Source organism: Nicotiana attenuata, unplaced genomic scaffold (assembly GCF_001879085.1).
Source record: "Nicotiana attenuata strain UT unplaced genomic scaffold, NIATTr2, whole genome shotgun sequence".
NCBI classification, from domain to species: Eukaryota; Viridiplantae; Streptophyta; class Magnoliopsida; order Solanales; family Solanaceae; genus Nicotiana; species Nicotiana attenuata.
Window position 1 is genome coordinate 465795 of NW_017670604.1, and position 13744 is coordinate 479538.

Below are 13744 nucleotides of genomic sequence, written 5' to 3' on the forward strand. Positions count from 1 at the left end.
AAAACTTGGGGCAAAGAGATGAAGCACATGGGGTAGAGAAATACCACGGCTAGACAGCTCCGCATATTTGATAAGCATAAGAATAAGCTTGTATATGTACGGAGAGAGATGATCCGGGCGTACATCGTAAAAATGGCAAAAATCCTCCACCAAGAAAGGAAGAGGAAGCGTGTAGCCGACGATAAATGGGTACGCATAAAATGCACAATACCCTGGGCGATGTACTTGTACTACATCTCTACCAGCGAGAACGATTTCAACATGGGCCGGGATCTGCCACTTAGTCTTAAATGCAGTAATTGCTGCCGCATCCATCGTAGAAATGATAGGTTCAAGTTCATCCTGAGGTAGGTTTTTGAAGTCTGACCTAGCCTTCCCGGAGCGTGGGATTATCTCGTCCACGGTGGGAAAGTTTTCACCTTCCACCATGGCCGCCCCATCCTCACGAGGAGGTGCATCCGCAGTCAACATCACATGGTCAGATGAAGCACTGACCATCTTTTCTGATTATGTCCGAAAAAGAAATATAAAGATGAAGGAGATGATAGTAGCAAAAGATACTGAAGGGGGAAAGAAAGCACACAAGCTGGAAACTCGAAGAGAGGAAAAGAACTCGGGCTTTAAAGGCTCTAAAGATACAATTCAAATGAGGAGTGCCTATCCTTATTTATAAGATTATAGGCACCCCAATTGAGAAATCCCAAACATTGCCTCATTAATTTTGAAACTGAAAAAGCGAGGTAAACGATGTAACGTATGAGGAACGTGTGCCATAATGACGCATGATGAAACCATGTCATTTCCAACTGATGTAACGATCAGGAACGACTCTTGAAGCGTCACATCGCCACCTCGCCAAAAAAGGGGAATCACTCTTCGGCCAATGTACTCAGATTTCTAAAAAAATGCAACTGGCGAAGTCCGCTCACCGAGCTCACCCAAAGGCAACCCCGACGAGCGGAGGGACTAACTGTATAGGTCAAAATCTGAACCAAAGAAATCTACTCAAGGAAGAATGACCAAGAGTCAACCAAGCTGAGGTCAAGCATAGGAAGCGATATACCGGCGAGTGATTCAGTTACGGCCGAGGTCGATCACTCATTTCGGCCTAAACGACTAGTTCAATACTTAGATATTTTAGAGGAATATTCTGTGGGATATTCCAAGAACTTAGGTATTTTGGTCAAGGACCGCTGGGTAAGGAAAGTGTTTGGTATAAAAATCATGAGAGAGTGTGATATGAAGGAGGGGGAGAAGAACACACACAAAAAAACATATACATCTCTCAAAAGATGAAGACGTTCTCTAACCTCAGGCTCCTCGCCGAACAAGGAGATAAGAGCTTAGAATCTCGATGTTCATTTGTAATTCAAATTTATCAAATGTACGGAAGTCGATCTTGTTCAAGAATGGTGATTCTTTTCTTTTGTGTATTCTTAATTATCATTTGATATTATTGGAGCAATCATCTATTTCTTACATTGTGAAGATTCAATCAAATCTGTAATCAAATTTTATGTTCAGTTATGCTTGTGTATTCCTATCCTCTATCTTAGATCTAGAATAAATTATCTCTGGCTAGGATTTGTACCAATTTTTTTTATTTAATTAGTTTAACAAAAAGGCCTAATACTTTTTAGTCAAACAAAAGTCTCAGATTCTTCTCATTCGACATACGTTGCACTATCTGAAGAGGGGAATGGGTTATTTCTGAATAACAAATTGCAACTCCAGTTCCAGTTTTAGTAAGGGTGAGGTCACTTTCAGGGAGACATCCATTTATAGGTAATATTGAGTTGCGTGACCATCTCATCTAAGAAAGAGCACACCTTTATTTACTTGGGCATAATTTTTTTTCCATATACCACGCACGTGATAATTCTGTTTGATAATACGCGGAGAGTTGCATTTTTGATCTGTCTCCTCTGATCTCATATTGGCTTTACAACCATCTCATCTAAAAGTTTAAACTGTTAGACTAGAGCACACTTTTATTTACTTTATTGTTTTCAGCAGTTAATCCAAAGGATTTGATTCAAATGTTAGAGCCATCTCAAGGCACATTTCAAAATGACCAGGAAAATATAATTGGTTCAAAGTTGAATGATTTGACTGAATTAAGCAAAGAGAACCCAAAGAAGAGATTTGTTATCAAAGAGCAAAAGATAGTTATTGCTTTAAGGTACAGGCAAAAAGGCATTAAGAATGAGAGCAGTGGAGCAGGTTAAAAGGCAGTACCTTTGAAAGGGAAACAACTAGAACATAAGGGTAAGGTATGATCCTTTATCACAGATTGTTCATCTGTTAAACTTGCTTGCGGTTCATATTCAAGCATTTCCTATCAGAGTTTCCACACTTCGTTCATTCTCCATTTATTCTTAAGCTAAAAACCTGTGGTTGTTATTTGATAAATTTTCTAAGGTTCAACAAAGATATTTACATAAATCAATTATAGTCCCTAATATGGGTTCACCAATTTAAAATTATGATCTAAATGGTCTAATATCGAGTGTTGTTAGAGAAACTGTTGTCCTCCTTCTGGATAAACACACACTTATCAGAAAGTCCCCATATATCTTGTTTGACAAAAAAATGTTAAGCCTTTTTGTTAACTAATTAATGATGAAATAAAGGGTGAATCTTAGTTAAATATAATAAATTCTAGATCAAATATTGTAAGATATTGGTGAGATGAACATCGTTTGAGAGCAGTAAATAGCAGATTTATACTCAGTGAATATCAATAAATATTGTAACATGAACATGCAATAAATGTAGATAATGGCAATAAATGTAATAAGAAAGAATCTATCACCCAATTATTGTATGATTTGGATGTTTCTTCCACCTGACAACAACGTGGAAAGATGAGAAGTGAGGATGGATAAGGAATCCTTGGATCTTGTGACCAAGGATTAAACAATGTGTGCTTGAATAAGATAATCGGTGAACAAGACAACTTTTGTATATTCTCTCTAGTAAACCTTTTACAATATGATATTATCAAAAAGTGAAGATCCCCCCCTTTGTTCTCTATCTCTTCCTATTTATAAGGAATATTCCCAAGAAACCCTAAAAGTACAAAACAAGGAATATCCAAAGGAATATTCCTTGTGTCCATTTCTAAACCTATCCTACCATTATTTTTTTACTCCAGTTGCTCGTCCTCGGCAATAATCCTTCTGAGGACGACTTCCCGCTATTATGCCGTGGTCGACCCCGACCTCGATCCTATTTATTTTCTTTCATCAAGTAGCCAAATTTAGACAAATACAGTTAGTCCATCAGCTTGTTGAGGTCGTAGTCTTGCACGCCCTCGATAAACCGGACCCTGTCTGCGTCCGTTTAGGAGAAATTTGGTCGTGTTGATTAAGTCAAATCGGCCGAGGTCAAGAGAACGGCATGGCCAATGAGGCTGCGGTTGGTGTGGCTGACGTGGGGTGACGTCATGACCACACGCGTCATCATTACGCGTCTTCCCGATGCAGTGTCTGTGCTTCTGTCTTTTTGATTTTGGTACCACCTAGCCCTATAAATAGATGTGGGGGGGGGGGCTTCATTTTTGGAAATTTTCGTCAGTTCTCATCTCGTATGTGCAGTGCTCTTCTTTGATCTTCTTCTCCGATCTCGACTTTCAATTCTTTACAGCCTCTTCAATTCTAATCCCTGACTTCTTACCTAGTCAATATCTTCTTTGGATCTTTGTTTCATACGTTCACTACGGAAGTATTTCACAATCCCTCACGTTCACGATGAGGTTTCCGATGCCACTCCATTATCAGTGGCCCTTCCACCCGGCGGTGAAGAATTTATGGCTGAAGAGGAGGGAAGCTTCCCTACCGCGGAGGAGATAGTTCCCAAAAATCCTTTGGTAAGACATGATTTTCCAAAGGAGCCTGCTCCTGCTCCTGCTCCTGCTCAGAGGCTTTCTGAGACAGGATCGCCTCACATAGCCGACCTCCGATCCAAATATTGCATCCCTCCCCACGTCGAAATTATTTTAGCCGGAAGCAACATTATGGAAGTTCATCGACCCGAATACTGTGCCTTCTATGTCTATCCGTTCTTGATTGGTTATAGTCTTTCTCTCATTCCGCTAGCGAAGGAGTTTTGCCGATTTTACAACATCTGCCCAGCACAACTCTCTCCTTATTTGTACAAAGTTTTCTTGATGCTCACAAAGTCTGCAGAGTTGGCTGGCTGTGAGGTCGATGTTCGCCACCTACTGTATTTATTTTCGCCTAGTTTTTATAGAGGTACTTTGATACACCTATGGCACAGTGGGACCAGAGGGTTGGTGGTCGGGATGGACAACAAAACGAATCAGAAGATCTGGCACAAGTACTTCTTCATCAAGACCGAGCACCTGGTAGCGGACCCGACTTGGTTTCCCGAGCAATGGAACCATAATCGTAAGTATCTTAGCGTATGCTTGTTATTTTCTTTTGTTCTTCCATTTTCTGCTCACATGCGGCTTCCTTGTTTTTCAGCTAAGAGGAGTGCACCTTCTCTTGTCTTTGATATTGAATATTGGGTGGCTCGCGTGTTACCCCACATCGTGGGAATTTGTGATTGGGAGTCCTTTCACAAGCGTATTGGACCTAAGATCCCGTCTAGTAAGTGTCACTTTTACTTCAGCTTATCGTTGTTTACCATTGCTCTTTGATGCGACCTCCCTTTGGTGCTAGGTCGGCGATTTTCCAAGAAGAAGGCTCCAGTGCCTACATTTCGCCAGGCTATCGCGTCGGCTGGAATGCAATTTGCCTTAGTTGAGTACGCTCGAGAAAGTCGGGCTCAAGTTCCACTGATGAGGGACTCCGCCTCTCAAACTGTTGTCGTGCGGGTTGAGATTTCTTCCTAGCCCATCTATCATCTTGTAGACGAGCCGTCTATGATGAGGAGTTACCGTCGTAGAAAAAGTGAAGGGTAGAAACCAGAAAGACCATTGTCACTGATGTCGGATCGGAAAAACTCATTGCTTTGGGAACGGAATCCGCGCTTACACCAGACATAGAGACCATTTTCACGACGGGTGCCATTCTGGAGAGGAGACCCTCTGGGGTTGAGGGGGTTCATGCGGAGAGCTTGCACGGGCCGCAGAAGGTGGCGCGTCATCGGCGGGCGGGGGAAGTAGAGCGGTCCCTGCGGGGATGATGGCTCTGGCTCGGACGTCGACCCTGAAGAGGTGCGGGCCTTCCTGGAGAGGAATACTCGTGTGGAGATAAGGACTGTGAGCATGTGATTTTTGCCCTATACGAAATACTCCTATAAATCCCAAGAAAATAGGTTTTCTGTTAATTATTTGCCATTTTAGGAATTTTTGTAGAATTTCCTTAATTATTTGCATTTCTGTGCATGTTTAATTTTTATTTAAATCATGAAAAAATACCAAAAATATCATGCATTGCATTTAGGATTTGTTTTTACATTTTTTAGAATTAATCAGTAATTATTTGTTTTATAGAAATTTGAAAATCACAAAAATAGCTCATTTTTACATTTTTGTCTCTTAATTTTAACTTATTGATTTTTTCTCTTTTAATTCAGAATTAAGGGATGTTTATAATTTTTATAATTAGTTAAATAGTTTAATTTCACATTTGAGATAATTTAGGATTTTTAATTATTAGAATTTTTAATTTAAAAAAAATAAAAGAAAAGGAATAAAAGAAGATATTTTTCGGAATTGGGCTAATAACCAAACCAGCCCCAAAATTGCCCCAAACCCGTCCAAATTACCCAAAACCCAGGCCCAAAACTAAAATACACCCGGTCCAGCTCCCACAATCCCCAAACGAATTCGTTTTGTGGTGATTTGATCACAGCCGTTGGATCTCTATGATCTAACGGCTCGGAACTAGTCCCACATTAACTATATTAGTGTCCGAATTAGTCACCCCCCCTAAAACTCAAAAATTCACTTCCTTTCTGTCTCTCACCCTCACAAACAAGAAACTCTAGCCGGCCCCCTCTTACCTCCACCGCCTCCGCCGGCTCCGTCCGCCGAAAATCGCCCACAGCGGCGCCGGTATTCCAAACCTCCCCAAATTTACACCCTGAAACCCCCACAACCTCCTCATTCCAAATCCTCAATCTTCTTCCTTCAAATCATGGCCGAGTGCTTCGAATCTTAAATCGAAAATCACGTCCCAAAACCCTAACTCCACCAAATCACTCCAAACTCTCACCCTCAATCCTTGCCCTTCTCTAAACCCTAAGCTACCCTTAGCCCCTTCTAAATCGGCTCCAATTTGATCGAATTTTAGATCTTAGATTCAGAAACCCTAAAAGACCTCTGCCTGAGTCGATTCCGGGATTTTAATGACTCTATTCTACATGAGTCGATTGTTTTTGATGAGAGCAGTTGACTCGTGTAGATTGGACCTATTGTTCGAGTTGCCCTAATCATGTCCTGACTCTAACCAAGTCCTACGGTTCTAGTTGATTCTATTATAGGTAACTTTTTGGGCTTTTTCTTTCTATCTTCTTTTCCTTTTTCTTTTCTCCTGACCATCTCTTTCTCCTTTCCTTGGATTGATTTTTCATGATTTTGTTCTGTCTACAATTGCATGTTCTAGATTTCTTGTTTTGCATTTGGTCATTAGGGACTAATCATGTTAGTTTAGATTTTATTTTTAGTTTAGTTTGTTATTTACTCAGTTTCCCCCATGATTTCATTTTCTCTTCTGATTGCTTTTCCCTTCTCTTAGTTACATTTCTGATTAGTTACACGTTTAGGATTAATTTCAGATTTCATTCACATGTTTAGTTGTTTACTTGTTTTTGATTGATTAAAAGCGTGTCTGGATCCTGAATACCCAATTGCATGAGTTGAATTAGTCATTATTGTTTCCCTTTGTTGTTTTCCTGTTATCCCTTTTTCTTTTTCTTCTCTTTTAATAGATGCCCTGATTCAGTCTTTAGTTTAGGTTTAATTGGGAGAACATTTTTCCTTAATGGAATGATTTAGCTTTTAGTTTTAGATGGCAGCCTCATGTTTCTCCTAGGCCTTTTGATTTAGATTTCTGATTTTTCCTTAGGTTTGTTTGTGTTTGTCCTAATCTGAAAATCATTTGAAACTTCAGGGACTTAATTGAACTTAGAAATTTAGGATAAAAGCTGAATTAAGCAGTAATCTAAAGGGTAAAATTGGAGTTTCACATTGGGTAGAATTAGGAAAGTTCTAAAACACAGCACAGCTGTCCTTATCCTCAGAAAATACTGGTTTTGGATAAGGAAAAAGGACGGACAGCTGTGCAGAAATGCTGTACTATTCTGCAGTAAAAAGAATTAGGTCAGAATATTCTTTTCTAGATGCCATTCTTTGGGCACCCTATATAAAGAGAACCTCCCCTCACTCTCACACACAAATTTTGCACAATTCAGCCTTGTTCTCTGCACAAAAGCTCTATTTTCTTTCCTGAAAAAGATCAGACTCCAGAAATCTTGAAAACCTCAAAACTTCTCATTTCTGCTGATTCTTTACAAGTTAAAAAAAATGGTTTGAAATAGAAAGTTTCTTGGTTTGTTTAGCTGGTAACTTCTGGTTTCAAATTGCTGTTTGTGGGTTTGAAATCCTGGGGTTTTTGGTTGCTGTGACCGTTGTTCTGTTGCTGCTCCATTTCTTTCAAAGTTTTCAACAGTTTCTTCACCTATAGCTGCTGGCCTTTTCTTTTGCTGTTTAAGGTACTGATTCAAACCCCCATGTAACTGCTGTGTTTGATGAATTATAAAGTATCAAGTTTACAAGAATATGTATAGCAAATGAATGTTTTTTTTCCTTTGTGTTTGTTGATTAGCATATTCTGGAGTTAACTAACATGATTGCACATAGAAATATACTGATATGAGCACTGGTGTAGGTTTTGAGTATGTGGTCTTCTTAAAAATGTGGAAATATGGACTTGCATAAGTCAAAACTTTCTGCTGATTTTCTTGCGCTTTAGCTCTTTCAGTGTTTATTCATGTCTTTCTTGTTTTTAAATAACTTTGATATAATGTTTGCCTTGTTTGAAATTAAATAGGCCATAAATTGTAGATCTAGCCATTGATTGGCCAAAATCAGCATGCGTTAAGGCCCAGAACTAAATATGATAGCTGATAGTGTACTAAAATCTTTGTGTTATATCTGTTGTTTGGGTATGAGGATGGCTGCAAAGCTTTTAGCTAATTTGGGGCTAGTACCTGCAGATTTGGTCACTAGTTGACCAAATTAGCAGGTTCAAAAGTTAACATTTGATACTGCTGCTCTAATACAAGATGATACCAAGCTTTGATGGACGAGCCATGTTCAAAAGAGGCAAGGCCTTTCTTTAGGTTATTAGTTGCAGAATTTGTAATAGATTAGTTTCATTTCTATAGTTACTTCATGAATTAATGGGTTATGATGTAATTTTGGAAAGTTTTCATTTTATTTGGAGTATTGTAAATTAAGTCTTGTTTTAGTGGTTTCAAATAACTGCTGCCTAAATGTGTAGTCATTTATTCTTGAATCTTTGTAAGCATGATAATGGCCAAGGCCCATTTTATTTAGTCTAATAGAGGCTAGACTTAGTCTAGAGAAGGAAAACCAATTGTGACAAGTCTGGGCCTAGGCCTTAAGCCTAATAGCCTGATTCAGTTGTAGAGTACAAGCATATGTCCCTTTTTATGTCTTACAAATCATGGGCAATGCATTTAATTTTTAGAACTTGAATGGCATTTTAACTTCCGGATTCTGATCTTTACAATTAGAAGTAAATTAGTTTACGATTTTGGCAAAAATGCACAAGTTTGGGCTCAAAGTGCTAAGGTAGATAGGCCCAGTCAATTAGTAGTCGCAGCTGGGCCTGCCTAAATTTAATCCCAATGTGGGTTGCTTAATTCAGTTTCAGCAATGATATCCAGAATCCTTTTGATTTATTAGGCCAAATCGTGAGCCCAATTGCAGCTTCAAAGCTGATTTGTTTAAAAAAGCCACTGCTGACCCATTCCCCTTGTCCAAAACGACTAAAAAAACTTGCTTATAATCAATTAGCTCTTGTTAAGCTTAAGTTAGTTTCAAATAAGAATATTCTTAGATGGCCTTAATTAAACACATTTCTTTTAAAATCATTTGAGGTTTCTTAGATGGCCTTAATTAAACACATTTCTTTTAAAATCATTTGAGGTGTGCCATGCCAAATGAAACCCCTAAGCCCATGGCCCTCATAAAACTAGTTAGCTCTTATAGAAAATTTGAGGTGTGCCATTTTCCATTAAATAACCCATGGCCCTCATGAAATTAATTCAAACCTTGTAAAAATTGAGGTGCGCCATCAATTGAACTCTCCATGGCCCTCATAAATGTTGTTAATTTGAACCTTCGTAGTTGCGTTAGGCGCGTTCTTTAAATAATTCAATCATATCTACGGGTACGGTTCCCGTGACGTAGTTGTGATTTTAATTACTAAATCCGGGTGTACATTTCATGTGACCCAATTTCAGTTTCCCAACAGTGTTAAATAGAACGTGTCGCGAACCGCGGGGGCATTTCATGTAGCGTGGTTTAGGACGTGCTCTAAATAACATTGAATCTTCCTAAAAGCGGTTTAAACTTAAAAGCGGTTAATAAGCTAAAAATGCACAGTAGGTTTAAAATGTGTAGTAAATCAGATAATTAGGCCAATTTTAATAGTTTAAGCGACCGTGCTAGAACCACGGAATCCGGGAATGCCTAACACCTTCTCCCGGGTTAACAGAATTCCTTATCTAGAATTTCTGGTTCGCAGACTTTAAATAAAGTCGAAATTTACTCGATTTGGGATTTTAAAATAAACCGGTGACTTGGGACACCAAATAAACTATCCCAAGTGGCGACTCTAAAAATTAAATAAATAATTCCATTTCGAATAATGTCACTTTAATTGAAAAAACTCCCTTATATCACTCTTTCGGGTGGTAGAAAAAGGAGGTGTGACAAGGACGAAAGGTCCTAACCGGCACATAGTCATTCCCGTGGACTACGACCGTTTGGCCAACTCCAAAGGGGCGGTGCCGTCCTTTGCTCCCCTATGTGCGGCTTCTGAAAACACGACGCTATGGGCGATGAGCGATGCGAAGTTGTCATTGGGTATATCCGGCATGGCTCTGCAAGTAAGTGCTTTCTAATGTTAGGATTTGTTTCGCATGTGTAATTTGCTCATACTGACTCATTTCTTTTGCATGTCAGATTCTTATCATGGGGGTCGAGCGTGACCGGCGAGAGGAGCGAAGGACGACCATTTTTAAGAAGATGACCTCCAAATACAAGGAGTACCGTACTAAGCACCAAACGCTAGCCGACTTCCTTAACTAGGATGGTGAATTTCAGTCGCTTCATGATGGGCTTAAATAGAAAGATGATGAGTTGATGAAGAAAGATGAAGAGCTAAGGGAGAGGGACGATGAGCTAATGAGAGCCATCGGTAGGTGTAGCGAGCTTGAGGTAGCTCTAAAGGCCAAGGAGGACGAGCTCGAGGTGAGCAAGGGGTGATGGCTAAGAATGCTGACCTCCAAATGCAGGTGGCATCCAACTCGGGCAGAGGGAGGCAAGGGTCGTCGATCTAAGGGGCAAGCTGAGCGCCAAGGTCGAAGAATTAAATCGTGCCGAGAAAGACAAAATGGCCGCTATGGCTGAAGCGGCAGCCTTAGAGGATGCCCTCCGCGTTTGTAGGTCCGAGCGGGATAATGAGGTGGAGACATCGGCGCTTAAGGTGGCGAGGTTAGAAGAACGGATCCAGGGTTTGGAGGCGGAGTTGTCTGGGTTGAACGAGCAGGTCATTGTCTTGAAGGCCAAGGAGGTACGACGGCAGTCACAGCCATCTACGTCTCATACTTCTGCTGATCCCAGTGTGCTGCGAGAGTTGTATGAGATATGGGTTCACGCCGAGGCTCAACTCGACGTGTATAAGTCTTTGAAGGCCGCCGGGAAAGTTTTTGAAGCAGAACTCGGGGGCGTCCGTGTCAAGGCATGTGCGGCCTGTGAAGCTTGTGGTTACACCCCTGGTATGCTTGGTGGGGATGAGGATGACGACGACGCAGATAGGCTCGCCTCTGATCCTTAGTATGATGATGAGTACGCCGATAGGGATGATGTGGCGTGAAGCTGTTATACTTAGTTTTTGTTTTGCTTTGCTAGTTTTGTGAGGGTGTCTTTGAGCCCTTTGTAACAAGTTTTGTAGTTCGACAGTTGAAATGGAACAGTTCCCTTTTTGCTATGTATTTCTTGATTTCCGTTCTCTTTTCTTTTTGCTATGTGGGGAAAGTCCCTGACTTTTTGATGAGATCGAGGTTTGACGCAGTCGGACATTGAATAATTCGAGCGAGGTCGAATATTAAGTAGTTCGAGCGAGGTCGAGTGGCGAATAATTTGAGCGAGGTCGAATGGCGAATAATTCGAGCGAGGTCGAGTGTAAAGTAATTCGATCAAGGTCGAATGTTAAGTAATTCGAGCGAGGTCGAATGTAAAGTAATTCGAGCGAGGTCGAATGTTAAGTAATTCGAGCGAGTTCGAATGTAAAGTAATTCGATCCAGTCGAATGTCGAATAATTCGAGCGAGGTCAAATGTAAAGTAATTCGAGCGTGGTCAAATGTAAAGTAATTCGAGCGAGGTCGAATGTAAAGTGATTCGAGCAAGTCGAATGTCGAATAATTTGAGCGAGGTCAAATGTAAAGTAATTCGAGAAAGTCGAATGCCGAATAATTTGAGCAAGGTCGAATGTAAAGTAATTCGAGCAAGTCGAATGTCGAATAATTCGAGCGAGGTAAAATGTAAAGTAATTCGAGCAAGTCGAATGTCGAATAATTTGAGCGAGGTCGAATGTAAGTAATTCGAGCAAGTCGAATGTCGAATAATTCGAGCGAGATCGAATGTAAAGTATTTCGAGCAAGTCGAATGTCGAATAATTCGAGCGAGGTCGAATGCAAAGTAATTCGAGCAAGTCGAATGTCGAATAATTCGAGTGAGTTCGAATGTAAAGTAATTCGAGCAAGTCGAATGTTAAGTGTAAAAAGACTTGGTGGAGAGTGAAGATGCTGCTTTATTTCATTCATTGGAGAATATTACATGTTTCTATTTGTTTCATACATATATTGGAGAAGTTCCCGTGTACCTAGTCCCTTCATCGTTCGGCCTGGAGAAGTAGTCGGCAAGCGCGGCGATGAATTATACTTGAACTTCGAGACTTCCCCTTTGTCGCCTCATTAAAAACCTCCCCGAGAAACCCAATTGGGACAAAACCCGGGTGAGGGAAAAAGAGTACGACTTGGAGAGCATCCATTTTTAGAAGTTGAAGTATTTGAGGTGGGCGACGTTCCAATTGTTTTGTAGTAGCTTTCCCTTCATTGTTTCTAGTTGGAATGATCCTTTATTTGCTGTTGCCATGATTTTGTATGGCCCGTCCCAATTGGTTCCTAGTTTGCCTTCTCTTGAATCTTTGTTCGCCTGTGTTTTGGCCTTGAGTACATAGTCTCCGACTTTGAGTGGTCGTACTTTGGCTTTTTTGTTGTAGTACCGTTCTGCTTGTTGTTTTTGGGCTACCATTCTTATGTAAGCCATGTCTCCTCGCTCCTCTGCTTCGTCGAGGTCTTGTTTCCTATTCTCGTCATTGCTTGGTCCGCTTTCATTGGAGTATCTCAAAATGGGTTCCCCGACCTCGACCGGTATCATGGCGTTAGTCCCGTAGACTAGTGAATATGGCGTTTCTCCTATGCTTATTTTTGGCGTGGTGCGATATGCCCACAGTACTTCTGGTAGTAATTCTGGCCATAGTCCCTTGGCGTCCTCAAGTTTTTTCTTCAAGATATTCAGTATTGTTTTGTTGGAGGATTCGGCCTGGCCGTTACCAGCAGGGTGATATAGCGTGGAGAGTATTCGCTTGATGTGCCATTTTTCGAAGAATTCGGCGGTCTTCTTTCCGGTGAATTGGGGTCCGTTGTCACAGCTGATTTCTTTGGGGATGTCGAAGCGGCATATGCTGTTTCTCCATATGAATGTGATAACTTCCTGTTCGCGTATTTGGGCGAATGCACCTGTTTCTACCCATTTGAAAAAATAGTCAGTTAAAACCAAAAGAAATTGTATATTACCTCGCCCTGCTGGAAGGGGTCCGACAATGTCCATTCCCCATTTGATGAACGGCCATGGCGATGTAACCGAGTGGAGGTGCTCGTCTGCTTGGTGTATCATAGGAGCGTATCTCTAGCACTGCTCGCACTTCTTGACGTAGTTGGCGGCTTCCTTCTTCATTGTAGGCCAATAATAACCCGCCCGAATGAGGCATCTGATGAGGGACCGATTGCCAGTATGGGCACCGTAGTGGCCTTCGTGTACTTCCTCGAGGACGCATCTTGTTTGGTTTGGCCCTAGGCATTTTTTCCAAGGGGCCTTCAAACGTTCTTTTGTATAGGTCGTGGTTTATGATGCGATACCTGGCCGCCTGCAATCGAAGCTTTTTGGCTTCTTTTTTGTCTGATGGGAGTACTCCCTCCTACAAATATGTTATAATACGGTTGTGCCAGTCCCAAGTCAAATTTACATAGTGTACCTCAAGTTGGTCTATTGACGAGTGGAGGAGGGTGACCACGTTTTCCCTTGTGATGTTTTTGGTGGCCGCTGCTAACTTGGCTAGGCCGTCTGCCTTGATGTTTTGTGCTCGAGGTATCTAATCGAGTCAACATTCGTCGAATTCTGGTAGTAATTTATGAATTTCTGCCTGGTACCTTTGTAGCCTCTGCTCTTTGATT